General features: G+C 39.6%; 1 protein-coding gene across 38 annotated transcripts in view; it reads left to right on the top strand.

Moving 5' to 3' along the window:
* Positions 1-2476: 2476 nt before the first annotated feature.
* Positions 2477-21469, top strand: part of MAP2 (microtubule associated protein 2) — a 281613-nt gene continuing 262620 nt past the window's right edge. For 30 of the 38 annotated variants that reach the window (XM_087424902.1, XM_087424924.1, XM_087424939.1 and 27 more), the window contains exon 1: positions 2477-2680. The gene's annotated coding sequence lies outside the window, so the exon portion shown is untranslated. The remainder of the gene's footprint in view (positions 2681-21469) is intronic. The other 8 variants (XM_087424930.1, XM_087424932.1, XM_087424931.1 and 5 more) reach the window with 4 other exon arrangements.

Genomic DNA, 21469 nt, shown 5'->3' with positions numbered 1-21469 from the left:
TAACTGTGTAGTAGTATTCTGGTGTAGAACTATCTGTTCATCAGCTGTAACAAATGTACCACATCCATGCAAAACGTTAATAATAGGGGCAACTGCGGGCAGGGGAAAGGGAGTAAATTGGGAATTCTCTGTCTTTTCTCTTCAATTTTTCTGTAACAGTACAACCGCTTTGAGAAATAAAGCCTGTTAATAATTTTTTTTAAAACCTCAAGAAGACCTAAAGAGAGACCTATACTGTGTTCACGGATTGGAAGACTCAATATTAAGATGGCAATTCTGCCAAAATTGACCAATAAATTCAACACAATTCCAATTAAAAAACAGCATTATTTTTATAGAAATTGACACCAAAATTTATATGGAAATGCAAAGGACTAGATGATTTAAAAGAATTTTGAAAAAGAAGAATAAAACTGGAGGGTTTGCAATACCTGATTTCAAAACTAACTATAAAGCTAGAGTAATCAAAACAATATTTGTTTTTGCAGACAGTGAGGATGGCCAGGATTGTGTTCGATGCCAGAAGTTGTATCTGTTTACTTGAAGCTCAGAGTTGGTGCAGACCCAGGGTAGTTCTGCCTGGAGCAAAAGAAGGCAGAAGGCACACCTTCCTTGTGGAATGTGGTTCTTGTGTCAAATAGCACAGAACGAATAGGAACTGAGAAACACTCAGTAATTGCACTATACAGGATTGAACAGACACTCTCAACGAGCGTCTGAGGCTGCGTGCCAGGTCACGCACGTCACCTGCTCACACCCTAGCAGGATTCTTACTCCTTCCTTCTATCCACATACTATATATCATTTCACAGTCTCCCAAGATCTTCTCAATCAAGCCACGTCCTGAGAAGGAGCCCTAACTCCTCCAGAATCTCTGCTCCTTGGGTGTGCCCTGAGACTTCCGACCTCACTGCCAGCGTCACCGGGACATGGGGTGAAGCTGGCGGAGGAAAGCAATACATGGGGTGTGACACTGGAGGCCAGGATTTCAGATCTTGCTTGTTATGGTTTCTAAACTTCACAGCCTCCCACTAGTGGGTCTCTTTTTCCATCTGAAAATTGAGGGAAATGGACCAAATGCCTAGAAAAGCACCTCTAATATTCTATGGTTCTATGGCTAATTTAAGTGACAAAACCAAATTATGACAGCTGTTTCATTAGCACTGTTGAAACTATACAAGCCACACCTCACCATCTTGGTTAAGCATAAAAACACCTTGCAAGTTCTTTAGATAGAGACACTTGAAGCAATTCTGAGTTGCATCTTACCTCTCTTACTTACAATGAAACGCCGTTCTGATTCTGAAGATCCCACGGTAAAGAATCATCCGTACTCCCAGTTGGTCATTTCACCTTCAAAAGCATTTAAGAGGTGATTTTTTTTTTACTGGTGACATTTCAAGGTCAACATTTGTTCTGCTCTCTAATTCATTCTACTTGTATCCTTCTTCCTATGCCTCACAGACCCTTCTTATTCATTCTGTAAATATACCTTCATATTAAACATGCCAGAAGGGTGGGGGTGACACTTTAAAATCCTCATTCGACACATTCATACTCTGAGATTTGGATTAAGTGAGCTGTCTCTGGATCACACATCTGGCTTCCAGAAGGTAATATCCATTAAGACAGGGATGTGGGGGGGGGGCAGGGGAGTCTGTTTTATTCACTGCTGTTTCCACAGAGCCTAGAACACACGGTAGATTTCAGTAAGCATTTGTTGAATGAATGAATCTGATTACTGAAGATTCTAGAGCTGGGTCCAGAATTCTCTCTACCCTCAGCCATTGAGAGTTTTCTGTCTTCATGCTCGACCAATTTTCCTTTGTGTTTCTGGATGCAACTGTTAGCTTCGCGGAGGCAAGGCCAGGGAGCCTCCCCCACCGAGGGGTAACGGGACCCCCGCTGCCCAGTGAGAGAGGAAGGAGAGAAGGGGCGTCTACGGGGCACTCCTCCCTGAAGGACTGAAGCTGACGCCCGACTTCCCCAAGGAGGTCAGAGAAGGTCTGCTGGGCGCCTGTGTCCCGAGGGCGCTGGTGTCACTTCGCTGGTGGTGTCGGTGGTGGAGGGGGTCTTCTCTAGACAGGGCCCCGCAGCCCCGCCAGCAGGTGGCTGCCTCCCTGAGGCTGCCACCCTCGTCGTCCCCGCCGGGCGGCGGGCTGCCTGCGGCCAGGCTGGGCGGCCACACTCCCCCGTCCTGGACACTGCGGCGGGGACAGCGCCGCGCGGCCCCCGGAGCGGGGCGTGGCCTGGGGGGGCGGGGTCTGCGGGGCGGGGCCTACGGGCCAGGCGCCACGGGGGCGTGGCCTGTGGGGCGGGGCTCCGGGCGTCATCCGCAGGGGCGGGGCCTGCGGGCCGGGAGCCGCGGGGCGTGGCCTGTGGGGCGGGGCTCCGGGCGTCATCCGCAGGGGCGGGGCCTGCGGGCCGGGAGGCGGTGCTGGGGCGGCGCTCACACGGGGCCGGGGCTCTGCCTGCGCGGGCTGTAGGCGGCCGCGGCGGCAGCATCTTCCTCCACCTCCTCTTTTTCTTTTCCTCCCTCCCTGTTCTTTCTTTTCCTCTTTCCTTTTCTCCTCCTTCCCCTGCCCCGTCTCCCCCTGTCCCCCTTCTCCGGAGGGCGTCGGTCCTCAGGTCGTGAGCGGTGGCAGCGGCGACCGCGGGCGCATCCAGGTTCTGCGCGCAGGTAAGAGACCTGTCCCCGCCTCTGGTCCTCCGTAGGGGCCTCTCCTTGCTCTGCCGTGTTCGCCTCATAGGCAGAGCCTCAGCCTGGAAAGGGGTGGGAAGGAGGGAGTTGTCTGGTCCCCTTTGTCTGGGAGGCAGGCACAGGCTGGCCGAGCTGTCCGGTCGCCCACCTGGCGGGCGCCTCGGGCCCGGCCTCTCCAGGTGTCACTAGGGAGCGGGGGATCGGGCGCTGCTCCCTGGGCTCTAGGTTGGTAGAAGAGTGTGTGACCTTGTTAGGTACCACGTTGCAACGCCCGGAAACTTAGGTCGGGTTGGGATGTCTGTGTAGAGAGCTAATATTACCTGAGCTGTACAAAGACGAGGAGTGAATTATACAAAGAAAATGGAAAACAAGGAATTCGAGGTAGAGGATGTTTTGTCCATCTAGCTGTGGAGAACTGCACATGACGAATGAGTGCGTTAGGGTAGCCTTGTCACTTTGAAATCATTTTCCCTGTAATTCTTCCAGAAACAGCTGGAAGGGGAAGATTGATATATATTTATAATTTTAGGAAAATGAAAAGTCAGTGTCTGGTCGTGTTGGAGGGCGGGACAGGAAAAAATGAGTCTGGATGAGCTTGAGCTTCCACAGTCTTTCTTCTTAAACGATGGGGGTGGACAGCTGCGTCTACAGTCCATCTAGTCCTTTTCTTTTTAAAAGGCTTTTGGGGGCTGCAAGTGCCGGGTGCCTTCCTTCCCCAACCTCCTCTTTTGTTGAAGGATGGAAATTTAAAGAAAGACTGTGTGAGAGGAGCCAGGAGTAGGGCAGTGTGTGTTTGGGTGTATGTAGGGGGCAGGATATGGTAAAGCGGATGGGGTCAGAAAAAACCATCCTTGAGAACTGGAAATTGACGTTATACTGTCTAGCGTCAGGGCTACAGGCTTTTGTCAGAAAATAAAAGCTTTCATTAGCAACAAGCCCGTTTGTAACAATTGCTGTGTGCCATCTTCTGTAAGCCCTTAGCATAGTGCTTCCAGGACATAGACCCTTTAAAACAGATTCAACGTGAAGGGTTTTTGTTTAAACGCATGCGTGTACACACTCATGCACACGCCTGCACTTGTGCACGTCACACACACATATTTGTTACACGATATATGTAATATTACAGGAGGGAGTGGATACTTAAAAGACATCTTTCAATTTATCTTTGAGGGTTGGCAGATGATGGTGTGAATGAAGTCTGCAGTGCAAAACAAAACTGTATTGTTGGGTGGTGTATCATTGTGAATGTGAGGCACAGGGATCGATGCATGTGGGTAAGGAGCTATCTTAAGTGTTAAAGGTTTAATATATTTAAAAATGATGGGTCTGGGAGAGGAAATGACTGCAAACTGAAATTGAGCTTTGCAGCCGCAGTGAGGCGATGTAGAACAAAGCCTTTTCTGTGAGCCACATTATGGACATTGTCCTATGCTTGAGCTGCAGGTACCAGCCCAGAATAAAGCATAGCCCTGTCATCCTGTCATTTCACTGTGGGCAATTATAATTTTTTTGGCAGTGGAAGGAGATTAAATAAATAAAAGCTCTTTAGAATGCCCAAGAGGAAGATGACAGCCTTTCACCTGAATGTGACACAAAACACCTGTTTAACCAGGCAATGGGTGTCTACTATTTTGGTAGAAGTGGGTATGCATTTGTAAATCATGGGTGTTTCAATCACTCCCCCTTCATATACAACAGCGTCCTCCCCCCAAGAAAAGGTGAAAGGGATTTTTTTTCTTTCAATAAAGAAAATTATATTTGTGTGTGTGTGTGTATTTCAACATTGATTTCGTGGTAATTTTATCTGGTTATCATAGGTTTACATCTGTATTCATGATTTGCATATTATCAGAGCTATTGTGCCTTTAGGATCAGTGGTCCATGCTTTTTATCTGTTCCTGGTGTATTTAATTTTAATTTCTAGTATTTCACAGTTTGCTATAATATTATTATTTCCAAAAGTTTTTTTTTATTTTTTTTATTTTACCCATACGTAGAAAATTGCTTAACATACATCTGGAGATCTAAGCAATTTAAAAATTGAGCTTCCTTTTTTTAAAAAAATAATACTTTGATTACATTAATATTCATTTTCTTTGTTTCTCTCCTCTCTTACCCCCCACCCTCTTTCTTTTTGGCTGTCTGTGCTGCTTTAAGCTTCTAGTTATGTCCAGACTACCAAAAGCCTAGCCAGTGTGCTCAGGAATTTCGATTTTAGGATTTGTTAATTCTGTACAGCAACTCTGTCAGGATGGCTTGTTTACAGCACCTTCTCAGGGAGGAGAAGGAGAAAGAATGTGCTGAGAGAGCACGACCCAGTGAAACTGGCAAAGCCATTACCTCATCACAGTAGCTGCTTCGGATTCATTGAGGGAGCAGACATCCTTTGGTGGAAACCAAATGCCAGGAGCACACCCATCTCGAGGCAGAGGCCTTCTCCTCCCGTAGCAGCCTCTACTGATGTTGCTCTGCTGAGGTTAAAGTGATGTTTTCTCTTTTATGTATTTCTTTTCAGGGATCTTGAACTTGGTTAAAAATATGCAGCCAGAAATGAAACTTGGCACAGAGTCCTCTAAGCCTGAAGGAATAATTTCATTCCTTTACCGCTTTTGGCTTAAATCAATTTGCAAATTTTCTAAACATCAGAAGGGAGAAGGAAGAAAATGCTTGTTGATGTATTTTTGCATGTTTTTTTTGTGTGTGTGTGTGTGAGGAAGCTTAGCCCTGAGCGAACATCTGTTGCCAATCCTCCTCTTGCTGAGGAAGACTGGCCCTGGGCTAACATCTGTGCCCATCTTCCTCTGCTTTATGTGGGATGCCGCCACAGCATGGCTTGACAAGCTGTGCCTCGGTGCGCGCCAGGGATCCGAACCGGTGAACTCCAGGCCGTCGAAGTGGAGTGCGCGCACTTAACCGCTGTGCCACTGGGCTGGCCCCTTGCGTGTTTTTTTATGACACATATTTTGTGTTGAATTTTACTAGCAGCTAGATAACACACTGGACTGCTGTGCTTTTGAGAACGATAGTTGCACTGTTGGACTTTAAAATTAAGTAGTTATTACATTTACTTAGATGAATGCATGGCAATATGTGCATCCCTAAATTATTCATTGATATCCACGTGAGACAGACCATAAGAAACCAACATGGGGATTTTAGTATTCAAGTTGATGACTCTGGTTAATGAATTCTTTTCAATGCTTAATTTCCTTTTGACAGATTAAGATAGAGAATCTGAAATAATAGTTATAGTTGATGGTAACACTACCCCCAGGTCCATATATACGCTAAAAGTAGTCATTTAGGTAAGTGCTTAGTCAGTACATGAAGCTGAAGATAATATTCTGAAACAGTCATAGCCCTTTTGTCTCTGTTATGTGAATTCAACATGCTACTAAGCTCTTTCAGTAAGATCTGATTCTCTCAGATGTGTTAGTTCTTTTTACTACTTTAATTCTCTCTGTGCCTTTCCTATTGTCATTGCCTTGATCTGCTCAATATAGACCTTCTTATGCGTGGGAAGTATTTTGATCATTTCACCAATTTTTCCCCTCCCTTCACACTGTTCTTTTTAATCTCATATGTAAATGTTAGACTTCTCTAGGCATTTTGGCTTCAGTACTGTTACTCTCAATACCGATTAGCTTTACTTTTCATTTAGGAGAGCATTTATTCCTATTTATATTTTATGAATCTATTTTCTACTAGATGCAAGATATCATACTGGGGGCTATGTAACCAGATACCAGAAAAATAGTAGACATGATCCCTGGCTTTAAGGAATTTACAGACAAAGCTGGAGGGAGTTGTTTCTGTTATAAGAAGTAGCGTTTAAATGAGTGGCTGTTGTATTACAGATACGACCCACAGTGTGAGGGACTGCACTTTGACCTGGAAGCAATGTCTCAGCGCCTCAAAGACCAGCTTTTATGCATCGGTTGTATAAGTGACCTCATGTATACCTACCTTCTTTATTCTACATATATATATTAAATTAGGGAATGATAAAATATAACTCTGAGTGTGTGTGTATATGTATGCATACATAATGCAGGTACTAACAGTCTCTCAAATGCTTCAGTCTGTCAGCCGTAGAAGCTGGTGTTATTAAATGCTGGCCGGCACATGGAAATTCCAATTCAGAGTATTCTGAGAAACAACTTTTGATATTCTCAAGGAATTATCAGTTCCGTGAATTGATTCCAGGTGTCAAAAGCAGTTAAAGAACCACAAAGTAAGAAGCAATACACAAAGGGCCAAAATCCAGGAAGAGGGTCTGTGGGAACATTTGGCTGGGGCGTGGGGTGGAGGAGGTGAGGAATGAAAGGTCGTTCCCAGCTGTTCATAGTTGTCCATGTGGGATGGAGACGCGCCTTTGTCTAGGTGGATGGAGAGGGGAGAATCTGTTTTATTTTTCTACCTCAACGTAATATTCTGTCCACTTCCCTCCCCTGTCATTAGTTTGAATTAAGGCCATAGGTGTTTCCTTGTAAAAATTATGCAGGATGCTTATTGGGAGAAATTCTGTAGTGCACTAAAAATTTTAAAACAGCATGAACACAATTAGTTGACTTTTTACGAAAAACGCTTTGACTCTAATCTGTGAGCTTAAACTTTCTGGTTCAAGAGAGAGAAACTTTCCTTTGAGTGGGAGTACTTTAACTGTGATACTTTTTACTTACATATTTTGGTGAAATTCTCTGGAAATTTAGACAAAATAAAGAGCTCAGGATTTCCTCTTTCAGTCGGTTGTTAAATTTATATTTGTGGAAAATTTAAAACAATTTGTTTTTCATTAAAACATACCAGAGGAGGCAAATTTCTATATATTTTTTTCTTTTTGTGTGTTAATAAGGCTTTTAGAGAAAATAATTTTACTTACAAGATGACATAGCTTGACTTTTCCTTTCTCTTCTTTCTTTTCTTCTTTTTACTTTCTTCCTTCTTCCCTGTCACCCTTCTCCCTTCTTTTCTTTCTTCTTTCCTTCCTTTGCTCGTTCCTTTCAATTTGTATTGGCGAAAAATAACTGATCATTAGAAAATGCAAATATAGCTGTTTTTATTGAAATTTATTTTCCATTATATCTCTATTTCTCATTTAACGTGCAGTTTTATGCTACTTTCTCCTTCTTCCACCTTCTAGCCTTCATCCTTATCTTGGCCCTTTCTTTGTCTTGCCCTGTAAACCCCCCAGCCTTGAATAATCTCCTGTGTACCAGTCTTTGATCATGCTTCCTTCCTCTAGAAGGCCTTTCTGAACCCGGAAGAAAAGTTACTACCTCGTTTATCCCCATTATTTGTATCTAGTTTACCCAGGTTCCCTTATCTTATAGATAATTGCTCATCTCAACTGTATCCTCACCAGCCTTCTTTAAAGTAGTTAAAAAAAAATTCTGCAGGTAAAAATGGTACACTGTACAACTAATTGTTTTCAAAATGAAAAATTTGGTTAACCAACTGCTTTTTTGTTATTTTAGTCACCTGATCCCCAATAAAATGGTCTGACTCTTTTTGTACATTGTGGACTAGCAAAGCTGCTGTGTGTCAGGCTGTCCGTTGTCTTCATTCTATGCTAGTTGACTAACGCCACTGATAAGCACCTAGTAAGTTGAATACAAACTACTCTATGACCAGTCAGTAAATGTTGAACTAAATTAATTTAATTTTAAGTAAAATAGTCCTAATTACATTGCTCTGTACAACATCTTCATTAGCCATCTTGCATTCATTTCAGAATGATCATAAAACACAGTGCTGGAATAACCATGAGTATTTTTCATCACTTAACTCTCTAGGTCTTCTACATTTAAAGCAAACTCACAACTAAGTATACAAACGAACTCTGTTAGTTTGAGATGAATAATCATGCCAATATGAACCCTTTACATTCCTTTATTTAAGTGTTAATGGATTTATAGTTCGCTACGCTGTATTGTTGTAACAGTTGTAACAGTGTGTGTTGCTTTGTTAGTGGGCAGCAGTGAATTCCATATTGAATTAGTGTGAGAAAATGTTTCTCAATTTTATTGGCCAGGAAGAATGGTGCAGTATCATTTTCATTGGCATTAAGGCGGTTAAATAATGCTCAGTTTTGAAATTTTCTTACTTTATTTGGGTATTGTGCCTCTCAAAATTGTAGTCTTTGCTTAAGACTATGCATTTTTGACAGAACAATATTTTAAACAATATACTGCCTATTTTTGTTGGTGTTTATATGAGATACCACATTCCTTTGGCCCATTTTGAAAACAAACAAGGAAAGAAGATTTTAGTATTCAGTTATGCATTCTTTTTGTTTTAATATGTCTTCTAGTTTAGCTAGGAAAAGATCTCGTTCTTTAATTTACTACCACATACTTATTATTTGTTGTTTAAACAAAAATTTGCCATCTGTAGCATACAATTTCTTTGCTCAGTGGGCAATAACATGGAGTCATAGTACCTGTGACGACTTATTAGCCCACCAAATTTGTCTACCTTGTGTTTCACAAAGGGCCAGCATCGTGGTATTTGTGTGTGTGTGTGTGTGTGTGTGTGTGTAATAATCTTCTAAGAGGGAGTTAGCCTTTTATAAATATACCATTTTTCATAGTTGAGATAAATTGTTATGCAATCAGTTGATTTAAAGAAAAGTAAAAACTATAGTATGATGTTCCACATGAGAACATTTGGTATTAAATAGAATTTTATAGGAAAAACAATGATATAGGTATTCATTAATGAAATAAAATTGAATGAATTTCAAATTATGAGTATATTTTCCTGTTTGGAGAGAGATACTCCAGATTCCATTGTTGATTATTGAAATCAAATGGTAAAGCTAGATATGGTGCTCAAAATCAAAGCTTCTCCATGTTGATCGAAATGTCCTATATTGAAATACTGTCCACTCAAATGTATCTTTTAAGAAGTGTAGCTGGCACTCTTTTGCATGGAAAAATGCAGTTTATCTTCATTTAAACAGCAGAAGCCAGAGTTGATGGAACTTGAGAAATTTTCCTGCCAAGAAAGCATTAAGAAAGCACCAAGCGTCCTACTGAAAGCTAAATCTCATAAAACAATAAAGTGAGTAAGATCTAGGACTTATTTAAATGGGCTTGGCCACTGTGTCTCAAACTGAAGTTGACCTCATTCATAGATGACATGATGAAAATTATTGTAGACCACTGATTGGACTTGGGTGAAATTGAGATTTCGTGGCTGTTTTTTCTTTTTAAGTTCTTATCACTTTGGGACTCAGTCACTAGTTCCATGATTTTTATCTCTTTTGTTTTGAATAGGACCACATTCAGTGAGGGTGGTCAATATCAAAACTGGAAGTTATGAAAACTTTGTACAACCCTGGACCACCTCACTGCCCTCCTGCAGCCCCTTCCCAAAGATGACCGTCAGGGTTTGTGATAAGAATCCAGAGTTTTCCATTAAAAAGCTGATGTTCAAAATGAGTAAATTGATTTTTAATAAAATCTTTTCTTTTTGCTGCTTAGTATACTTATAGTCTATGTAACAGAGTAGCTCTTTATAACCCTATTAGTGGCTTAGAAGGATTATGTGCTTACATCTGGAAACATAGAATGTCGTTAAGTGCGTTCTTTTCTTCTCTGCCTCTGCCCCATGACAGGAGGGTTATCAGTTCTCAAGACTTGCTAATTATATATGAATTACATGATGTTTGAAGGGGAAGAGGGCCTGTCAAGAGCAAGTGCTGGGCACCTTTGGTGTGCACGTCAGTGAACTGGGACGGGGAGCAGTGAAGTAACTTTCCTAAGATCGTGAGTAGTGGAACCAGGCCTAAGACTCAGTTTTTCAGGCTCAAACTCAGTGCTTCGTGAGGGGGCTAGTGAAGAACCATCCCGCTCTGACTCTCCGTTTCCAATCCTGGTTATGTTTCTGTTCTCTGAGTTAAGGGTGGAGTGAAGTGACAGTTGCACCTGCCCAACTTTGTGACTCAACTGTAGCTTTCACGTGGACGTAAAAGAGGGAGGGACGCAGAATTCTAAAGCCATTCCGACCAGCTACACGCCAGCTACACCAGTTTAAGTGTGAGACTAACCCTGATCTGGGAAACACTGACCAGGCTCCTGCTCCAGGGCCATTCCTGACGTTTGGATCTCTTAGGACAGAGTTTCAGCACTCTGGGGATGTGTCCCAAGGTACTTGGAAAGCCAAGGAGCTTTTCTCTGGGCTTGAACCATCCATACTTATGCCTCCAAATTGATTGAGTCAGTGTTAAAACTTGGCTCTGTGTCCAATGGAATCCAAGAAAAATAGCCAGATTGAAACCTTTTCTGATCTGTAGCACCATGAAGTGTTCTCAGAAAGAGCTCTCCTTTTGTGTCTCCCCAGCTTTAACATTTGTAGCTAAAAGGAAGTGAGGTAGGAAGACCATGGACCTCGTTGTCTGTGCCCGTCTTCCTATTACTTTCCTACTCTTGTATGTCTTCCTGTTTCCCTGCCTCTAGGGTTTTTTTTTTTTTTTTTTTTTGCGGCTTCCAAGGAGACAGCAAATTAAATAAGAATTAAGTGTTGCCATGGTTACTGTGTTCCCTAGCACTTCACCTGCACCCACAATGCTTAAGCATCGTAGAGTCTTAAGTTGACAAATCTTTGAAAGGCATGAAGAGCATCTTGGAAAAAAGAAATTAAGCAGAAACCATGCTTAAATATTTAAAGAGAAACTGAAAACTGAAACTCTACCACTCTCTAGGGAGTGAAGGAATTCTGTCGTCCTTCTGTTAGAGAATGTCGTACAGGGTGTCCTGATTCTCTAGATGAACGTGTTTAATCACCACTAGGATTGGAGTGACTGTTTTATCACCAAGTAGATGGAACAGAATTCCTTAAAATGTTTTCCATGCACATTTATGAAAGAATGGGCTGTGCATATTGTCTTCCCCTGGAGTATCTTTATTTTGAGCCATAAATCCAGGAAAAAAGCTATTGCACATCAGAAATATACACGTAGGAAGGCAGAGCTTTTAAAAGAAAATATTTTATGCACTTAGATGTGGTGTATTGAATTTGATAGTCTGAAAATCTACATGATCTGTTAAAGAATTAAAATAATAGCTTTTAGTATGTGATGTTCTTCCTCGGGAAGGATTCACTTTCTGTTTTTCTCCCACTTAAATATGAGACTAGTGCGCCCTAGGTATTTCTAATATCATGGTCCATAAATCATTCATTCATTTATTTGACAAGTGGTTATGGGATCCCTAACATACACCAGAAACTTTTCTGAATGAAGGATATTGGGACAAACCATACAGATTCCTGCCCTGATGGAGCTTATATTCCGGTAACAGGAGACAGAAGTTAACCAGTAAACCAGTCAATGAATGACCATTTCTGACATGAATAAATGGTATAAGGAACATAGAACAAAAACATGCGCTAGAGCCTGTCCGGGATGGGCTACGCTGTCTTTGGAGACAAGAGTAGTGGGAAGTAGCCAGGCACAGGGATATCTGGGGGAGGGTTTTCAAGCCACCGGGAACGGCAAAAGGAACAGCCTCGAGCAGGAAGAAGCCTGGCATATTGGAGAAACAACCACAGGCTAAGGGCACTGGCATCTGCTAGACGTGGTAGAGCGTCCTGGAGAGGACCTTGGAGCAGAAGGTGGGCACCGGGCCGCGTAACTCCTCTTGACCGTGATGAGGGGTTTGACTTGTTTTTGATTTGCAGTGCATTCTAATTTTTAAGGCAGAAGAAGAAGCATTTTTTGAGACTCTCATAATAGCTTTCAAAGCTTAATTATATCTTTGAAATCCCTGTAGATACATCTGTATCTTATTCACTAATGTGTTAAATCACAAGAGAGAAATAATTTAGAAAATGCAGAAATCAGTGGTGGAGACAAGAGTAGACTTTTCTTAACCTGATCTGATATAATGCTCTAAACACGGGTAACTCAAGTTGTCATTTTTTTAGATATTGTAGAATTACAAGTATAAGTAATTTTAACCCCTTGTAGCCATTTTTGTATCTGAAACTAAGTTTTTTAAAAAAAATTTAAACAGAAAGGTAGAAATTCATGTTTGAGAAAAGTAGTCACAAAAATCATTCCAGTTTCAATGTGAATGTGTTCTTGGCTGTTTCCCCCAGTAGCTTTAGTTGTAAGCAAGACCAGGTGCCAAGCAACAACCAACGTGGTACTGAAATCTATAAATAAATTAAATTACAGGCTAACACATATTTTGCTTCTTAGAAGTAATGGCCTAAATCTTCTGAGAATTCAGTAAGTAAGCTGATCCAGTTTCATGATGATCTTGGATCACCTTTGAGATTAATGATCAGTGGACCTCTTTATGCATGTATTGCTTATACTGAAATATTTAATGCAGTTTTCAAATATGTGTAGACCTAGTGTAATGCTTTATTGAACTTACTGCTAAGTACCGTTTGCCAGACATTTTATTTATTGTACTTTTGGCATCGTTCAAGGCTATTTACTTTTTCTAGGCATTTCCTCAATAGAAAACAAAACTATTAATTTTTTTATTCCTTCATATAATGTTATTCACAGGGCATTTTCAAAATATCACATAGTTTAGGAGAAATTAGTATGTTTATTTTACAATGAAGAATTGAATTAGTGTTGATTTTTCTTGAAGCTTCTTTCCTTGACTTCCATTTTGTTTTGTTTTTAGGATTAATTAATTTGTGATGTAAATGGCTTGAATGTGGAGCCATTAGATGGAGTGAGATATCTATCTCCAAGACTTCAGTTACTCAAGTTAAATATTAAAACTATGAATAACAAACCAACAAGTAATTCAAAAATTGGGATTTTGTCATGTGCACGCAAAATATGTACTTTTAAAAGGACATTGGCTTTGGAAAACAAAGCAAAGAAATAAGGACAAATTTCAATTCAACTCCTTCTCTGATTTCTAGGCCATGTTGAAAACGGACTACATGACTCCACAAACTAATTTAGTAACAGTTATTGAAAATCAGTACTGTATGTGTGTATATCTAAGTAAACACAGATTCTCTTGCAAAAGATTACAAACACATTTTTGTTAGATATTTACTTCTGATTTTAAATATTTGCATTCTAAAAATGTTTAATATCTTTATAACTGATATCATATGGCAGGGGTTGGCAAGCTATTCCGTAAAGGGCCAGACAAAAAATTATTTAGGCTTTGTGGGCTGCATACAATCTCTGTCGCAGTTATTCAGCCCTGCTGTCGTAGGAAGAAAAGCAATCGTAAACAATCTGTAGACAAATAGGTATTGCAGTGTTCCAGTAAAACTTTATTCACAAAAACAGGTGGCACGCCCTTTTGACCCTTGGACTGTAGTTTGCCAACACCTGGCATGTATTGTGGTTGAACATGAATCTAGAAAATGTCCTTGAAATGATAATAACTGTACTTTTAAGAGGTCACAAATACATGAAGATTTTGTAAAGACAAAGTTATAATTTTCCCTTTCTTAAGACCCATAGGAGGAATATTTAGATTTCTCTGAAGTCAGAGTATGTTAGAAACTGGAAACTTTGCCCTAAGCCACTGGCTTGGTTTTGTCATATGGGCACTGGTTGTGTTTCCGTTTTTTTCTTGGCCTCTGGTAACTTCAGAAGAAAATTGTGTCCCACTTCAAGTAACTGTACTGTAGCATACATTTCATATGCTAACTCTCTCATGCTTTATTTTCATATGATATCACTTTGCCCTGTTTTTTTAATCCTTTTTAGAACAAGGTAAGGTATAAATGAAGCTACATTCTATATTTTCATTAGAGATCCACTTTTAGTTAAAGTCTGTGACCAGAGCAATTCTTGCTTTCCAGGAGTAAAGGTGGGCGTGGCATTTCAATCATATTCTGCTATAAAATTAGGATGGAACATACTGCTCTTGTTCTTTGGTTTTCACACTGAAATCATTTTCTCAGAAGTAAATAGTAACTTTTGTGTAAATATGCTATAGGCGAAAATGTATTAAATGTTACTCTCACACTTAAAAAAAATGGTATGGTTGTTGCTTCTGAATCTTTCATTGTGTTTGTTTTGCCACAAACGCCTTTCAAATTATTTTTCAACCCTCAGGACCTTAGTGGTCTTGGTGGGAAGCTGCTAAGACCCACGTATTTCCTCTCCTGTAAGAATGCCTGACCATGGAACTACTCTGGGGATTAGAGTTCAGATGGAAACACTGTTCTCTTTCTCTCCAAGTGCTGCTCGAGGTTCTCTCTCCAGAGTGACGTCTGGGACTCACAGTATAAGGAACTGTGAGTTTTGATTACTTTGTTTTGTTTTACATACTCTTCATGTGAAATGATATTCTTGCCTTCTATTTTTAATAATAGGTCTCGTTAATACATTGAAATTAAATACTTGGACTCCTTTTGACTCTCCTGTTAAATTAATAGTGAGATATATTTGTTTCACTCTCCTAGAAATGGTATAATGGTCAAAAGAGCTCTTCATGTGGCCATTAGCCTGAAAAAATGTTATCCATTAGATGTGACTAGATAATGATTCTTATAAATAATCAGAGGAGTGTCATGGGAAATGACAAGGTTCTTTTTTGAAAATTAGGAAAAAGAGAGGAATACCATACAAGAAAAAGATAAGTTAGAAAGCCCTGGTTGTTAGATAGTTAGGGGTTTATTCCACCTTATCACCTTGAAATAGTTATTTTAAGATAATAAAGAGGATGTTGTCAAGGTTAAATATGCATACTCCATTTATATCCTTCTTTACAGGTTGGTTCCATAAACGTCTGATATCTACAATAAAATGTGATTTATTAGTATTTTTTTGCCATAGGAAATTCAGATTGTGTTTAGATTAGTGATTGTTTTGCCATAACCATTTTGTATGGTTTAATGTAAGAGAATTGGAAATTATAACCAGTTGCGTTTCAGTCAGGCTGGAACATAGACATATGGTGAGTGAGAGGCCACAGGTATGGTTAGAACCAGGTTTCAGTGACTGTCATTGCCCAGGCATGGTTACAACGATCATACATAACAGACACGATCCTGTACTAATATTATTTTAGTGAAATGTGCAAAGTATCTCAAATATTAGCGAGAGGATTGGGTTAAATAGTATTAAGTTAGTTATAATGAAAAGATGGCATCATATTTTCCTAAAGCAAATTCAATTTGAATTTCCTATGGCAAAAAAATACTAATAAATCACATTTTATTGTAGATATCAGACGTTTATGGAAGCAACCTGTAAAGAAGGATGTAAATGGAGTATGCATATTTAACCTTGAGAACATCCTCTTTATTATCTTAAAATAACTATTTCAAGGTGAAAATTGCTAAGGGCTTCTGTATTATGTGGGGTTATTTTTCATATCACAAAATGTATCAAAAACATAAGAGCGGCCACTGAAGATTCTGCAACAAATGAAATAACCATGACTTTATATCTTGTGATAAAATATATTTTTTTGTGTGAATAACTCTACTGAATTTATTCAACATCCTTTTTCTGGAAAGAGAATAAGGAAAAGATCCCGAGCAACTGCAATTGCCCTTCCCAAATTATTATGCACCTCAGAAGTTCTTAGACCTGAGAGAAGGCTACGTATATGGAGATTCTGCTCCCACCAGTGAGCTGAGGGGAGCCCTGCTTCAGGCCAAGGCACGTCTGGAAATGCTCCTTCTCAGAGAAGTGCCGTCGACTTAGAGTGGGACTAATTCAGGCCATTTCTGGACTAGTGGCAGAGTCCTCAAGATGGAGTGAAAACTAACCTTAAAATGACACAGCTCTCTGGTGGTCAGATTTACCCTTACCTATCATCTTCATGAAATCTAGTGTCCATGTATCCGCAACACAGGATGGAGTTAACACAGAAACAATATTTCAAATTTGGGCTATATATGTTATATAACTAGTTACAATATAATCTAATAATAGAACAAAAATGGACCCCATGGTGGAAAAATCTGTACCAATTCTAATCAGAATTTCATTTTACACTTAAAACTAATTTACTGAGTTCCATTCTGTCAACTACGTAAGTGTTAATAAAATTTAAAAGTTAAACATTTGAAATTGTACATGAACATTATGATGACACATCATTGAAGGTCTATAAAAGTGTCTTTTCCTTTTTTGAGGCTAGAGAGGGTAAAATGGAGAACAGAGAGGAAAATCATATGGCCATCACCTCGTATAACTCCCTCAGTCCTTTGCATTGTTATTTCCAAGCCCACATTGCTCCTCTGTTTTATTTGTCGTTATAAGACCACATGCTTGATTACCTAATCCCACGACTGCATGTGATTGCTAAGATGCACATTTATTAATATCTACACTCCTTTGAACGAGGTACCAGTGTGTGTGTGTGTGTGTGTGTGAGATTTACAAAGGGCAATTTATCTTTGTTGCACGGACTCATAAAGGAAGTACCAAAAACAGACAAACAAACAATGACATCCTTGGCCCTTGTTTCATTATCTTTAAAATGAGGACAGTTGCCAACAGAGCTCTCAAGTTTTTTGTTTTAGATCTAAGAATCTGGAAGTCAAAGTAAAGCTATCTTTTAGGATGATTTACTGTCTCTCAGCAAGCGAAAGAGAGTAAATAAAATGCTTGGCCTGCTACAATTGTAGCCTCAACAAGAAAGGCAATGCTGACAGCTTTACCATGTATAAGAGATGCCTGTCACCCCGGGTCACGTTAGCCATTCTGGAGCAGCTGGGAACTGCGAGACTGCAGCCCTTTTGGACAGAAAGCTGAGAAGTTCACAGAACTGGAAGTCAGTGTTGAGTCATCCCCATTGTTGGTCCTGGGGTGTATACATGAATAGACATGGGCAATACACTGCATTTATTTGAAAGAGGATGTAAATGAAAATAGTATCTTACAAGACCCTTATTTATTTTATTTATTGTAGTCTACACAATAACTTTATCATGATAAACTAAAAACTGTTTATTCTAATATATTGTGTTTAGATTTTTCTCTCTTTATCATTGTATGTAGCCTGTATACATTTCATAGAGTAGTTCACTTTTTAAATATTTATCTTTGAAAAATTCAGTAATCTCATTTGTAAAATAGAGACTGTGATACCTTAGTCATTGTATAATTTCTATTTGCTTGTTTGTACAGTACCTACAAGACACCCCTACTGCCAAGAAAATTGTGTGGGTGAAGAGAGTGGTCAATAAATATTTTTGAATGAATGAACACTTTTAGAGAAACTAGTTTAGAATCCCTAAAAGATTAACAATACTTGTTTAGTCTTATACCAAAAAGGAAACCATGATTCTTTTTTTGGGTGGTAAGATTTGAAGGAATCAACACTGTCTCCTTCTCTTTAAAAACAAACAAACAAATCCCATTTGTCTAAAATACCCAGTCTTTGCCTTTGTCTAAGACACAGGAAGCACTATCACTCTATCGTCTTTTTGAGACCTTGGGAAAGTCATTTGACTCTCTGGGCCTCAGTTTTCTAATCTGCAACATGAGGGGATAAATTTAATCATCACTAAGACAGCTCCACGTTCTATGGTTGATTGGAAATTAACATTTCACACTTCTACAGAAGTCAGTTTGTCGTGTTACCAGCTTTCACCCAGCAAAGGTTTCAGTGACTAGGATGTTGCACAGATAAGTTCTTAATTGGGAAAAGCTGAATGTCACGAAGAAAGGTTGGAATCACGAGACATCTTTCAGAGGAACAAATCGTTTATTGTGAGCTCCTACTTTATATTCAGCAAATTTTTATTAAGAGCCAGTTACGAGCCCCCTACTGTGATGAGCCATGTCAGCAGAACAAAGAAAACATCCTTACCTTCCACCAGCTTCTTGTGCAGTTGAGGAAGACAGCCATCTCACATCCTCTGGATAACTAAATAAACTATAAATAAACATTTATCATGTCACTAATTTACCTGTTTAAAAAGTACTTAGGGGAGGAAACATATATGTGATAGCTTTAAATAGGATCCAAGTGTTGATATGGTTCTGTGTTGGGATGAATAACACAAATAATCACAGCTGTTGGAAAGATGAAACTGAGACAAAGCTTTAGGAGAAGACAAACGCAACTCTACACGCTTGGCAGATATTTGCCCTTCCTGTAGCTGATGTGAATTTTGAAATGAAAAAAGAATTGTTTTCGAAAAAATTGTTTTGCAACAGGCAATAAAATGTTTTATTCACTAATATATATGATACCATTCTTTTGTTTCTTTGTGTAGGAAGTCTTAAAGCAATCCATCAGACTTATTATGGGTAAAACATTTCTCATAAATCCTTTAAATTTCTTGTTAACTGAAGATGATCTACGAATATCCGTTTAAGTGCTCCAAGGATGTCTTCCACTTCAAATGTAAGTCCTTTGGAAGACATGGTGCTTTGGAAAGGAAAGGAAGAAGGAGGTGTGCCCAAAGATTTATTGTATTGTTTTCCAAATCAGAGGCCAGCTGTTTTTAAATGAGAATTAAAATGTAAATTATCAAAGGGAAGTAATGAGAGCCATTCCTCTCAGACAATGCCCAGTGCAATCAGAGTAGGAAGAGGGTTTGGGGAGATTTCTGCTGTGCACAAGTCACGAATGATGGACTGAAAGGCTAGGAGGGAAGCGATTTACAAGGAACTAAGTGGACACAGCCACGAATTGTCTAATCCTCTGGGTGGTTGAATTAATTGAGGAACAGACCTTCCATTCTGCTGAGACTGAATGCAGATCACAAGATGACTGTGCACAGGCCTTAGGAAGTCACTGCATCTGTAGCATAGCAGGACTGTAAATTGAATACAGTTCTGGCAGGAGTTGCATTTCAGTTCATGTGGTTTTTATGAATCGAAACAGAGGTCTTTGATTACAATATAGACAGTCAGTGCCACCTGGGAATAAAATAGAAATATGATGCATGAGCTTGGTCAGGATTTTCTATATTAACCATAGGACAAAAACTTGTGAAAGCTTTCAAATCCAAGGATTTTCAAAAAAAATTAATTTTTATTATATTTTTGTTCAAATTTAAGTGCTGCGGAAAGGTGCACGTGTTCTAACCGGGGATATATATAATGCAAACAGGTTCATCTGAACTGGCTTTCTAAGCCTAATATTTAATGTCAATCAGACATCATGGTTCTGGAATGAAGAAATGAAATGTTAATGAGGAAAAAACCTGTAAATATATTAATTTATAATTGAGTTTTATACAAATAAACTATTCAAGTGAGGCAGTAAAAGAACTTTAACCTTTAAAACTTGGGGGTATAGGGGCCTTATACACAATCATTATGAAACATTGATCAATGATTTTGCCTTTTATATGACCATAACATTTATATGGGCTAATGAATAATTTCTATAGTGTCTGAACAGCTAAAGACCAGATTACAGTTAATGCCTGAAAAAATAAGGGGTTTGATTAGCAAATAAATGCTTAATTACCAGCTTAAATTTTGGCATTTCCCCTCTCCCCTCCACGCAGTATTTTGTTTGGACCCATGCCTGTTTTTCTATATATAGTCTTACTGGTTGATCTGGTCCGTTTTCAAAGCTCTAATAACCACAGGAACTCTGACAACTCTATAGTCTCTATCTCCAGCTTGGGCTGCTTCTCTGAGAGTCAGACTCGTAGACCCCCACCGCCTGCCATGTTAGCTCCGCTTGGGTTCTGTAGGCACCTGAAATTCAGCATGTTCAGAATGAAGCCTATTTCAGTATCCACCCTGCATTCCTCTTACAGTCCCTATTTTCGGTAATGGAACTATTCCAAGTCAGAAACCGAAAGTCATCCTAGACTCCTAAATATACTTCCTAGATATCTATTCTTTCAAAAATTTCTCCTTTTCATCTCTACTCTCACTGAATGGGTTCTCCACGTTTCGTCTGATATACAGAAATTATTTCCCTGACCCCAGTCTTTTCCCGGTCAGTTCAGTCTTTGTATGAACCAAGGGTGATCTTTCTGAACTGTATCTGACCAGAGCACTCTTCTGTTTAAAATCCTTCCTTCACTGTCTTTTTAGCATAGCCTATGAAGTCCTGCGAATCTGCAAGCCTGTTATCTCTTCAATCTTATTTTCAACCACTCCCTGCCTATATTTTTGGCCTCAGTCAGAACTACCCAACTACTGTAGGTATCAACACATTACTTGCTCTTTTCTTCCCATTGCAGGTTTTTTTTCCTCATGACTAACTGCTTTTTACCTATCAAAACCACATCAGCTTTTGTGTTTCTCTCCCACTGGATGTTCATGCTTCTTGAGGGAAGGAACCATCATATTCATCACTGCAAATCCAGTACCTAGCAGAGAGCCTGGCATATCCTACAAACTCAGTAGTTATTTGTTGACTTAACTGTGCTGGTTTATGGTCTGTTCAGCTTTTAAAAGCTACTGATTCTGCTGCTGTTTTGATGAAATGGGTGCTTGTCTGCTACACTGTTTCCATCCAGGGAGCCAGCTTTACTCAAATACTTTGGTACGGAGTATTTTTCTCATGCTTCTTGATCTGTGCTCTTCATCTCTTCACCATCCACCCCAAGAGCAGTTGTTTCATTTTTACACCCAACTCTGGATAAACTAAAGGCCCGGAGCCTCAGTGTCTTCACCTTAGATAGTTCCTTTCTCGTAGGGTTCTGCAAGAGTTAACGGTGATGAGAGTGTATGTGAAAATGGCAGCACAGGGTCAGAGACAGTATTGCAGTTCAAAAATATTCAGGTAGTTGTCTGAAAAGAAGACTCTTAACGTTTTCTATTTGTTTCAACACTGCTATTGGAAAACAAGAACGTTTAACTGCTAATAGGAGAGAGGTGAGCGAAAACTC

This window comes from Ceratotherium simum, chromosome 37 (genome assembly GCF_057802395.1).
Source record: "Ceratotherium simum simum isolate JZ-2026a chromosome 37, ASM5780239v1, whole genome shotgun sequence".
NCBI classification, from domain to species: Eukaryota; Metazoa; Chordata; class Mammalia; order Perissodactyla; family Rhinocerotidae; genus Ceratotherium; species Ceratotherium simum.
This window is presented reverse-complemented; position numbering and strand designations above follow the sequence as displayed.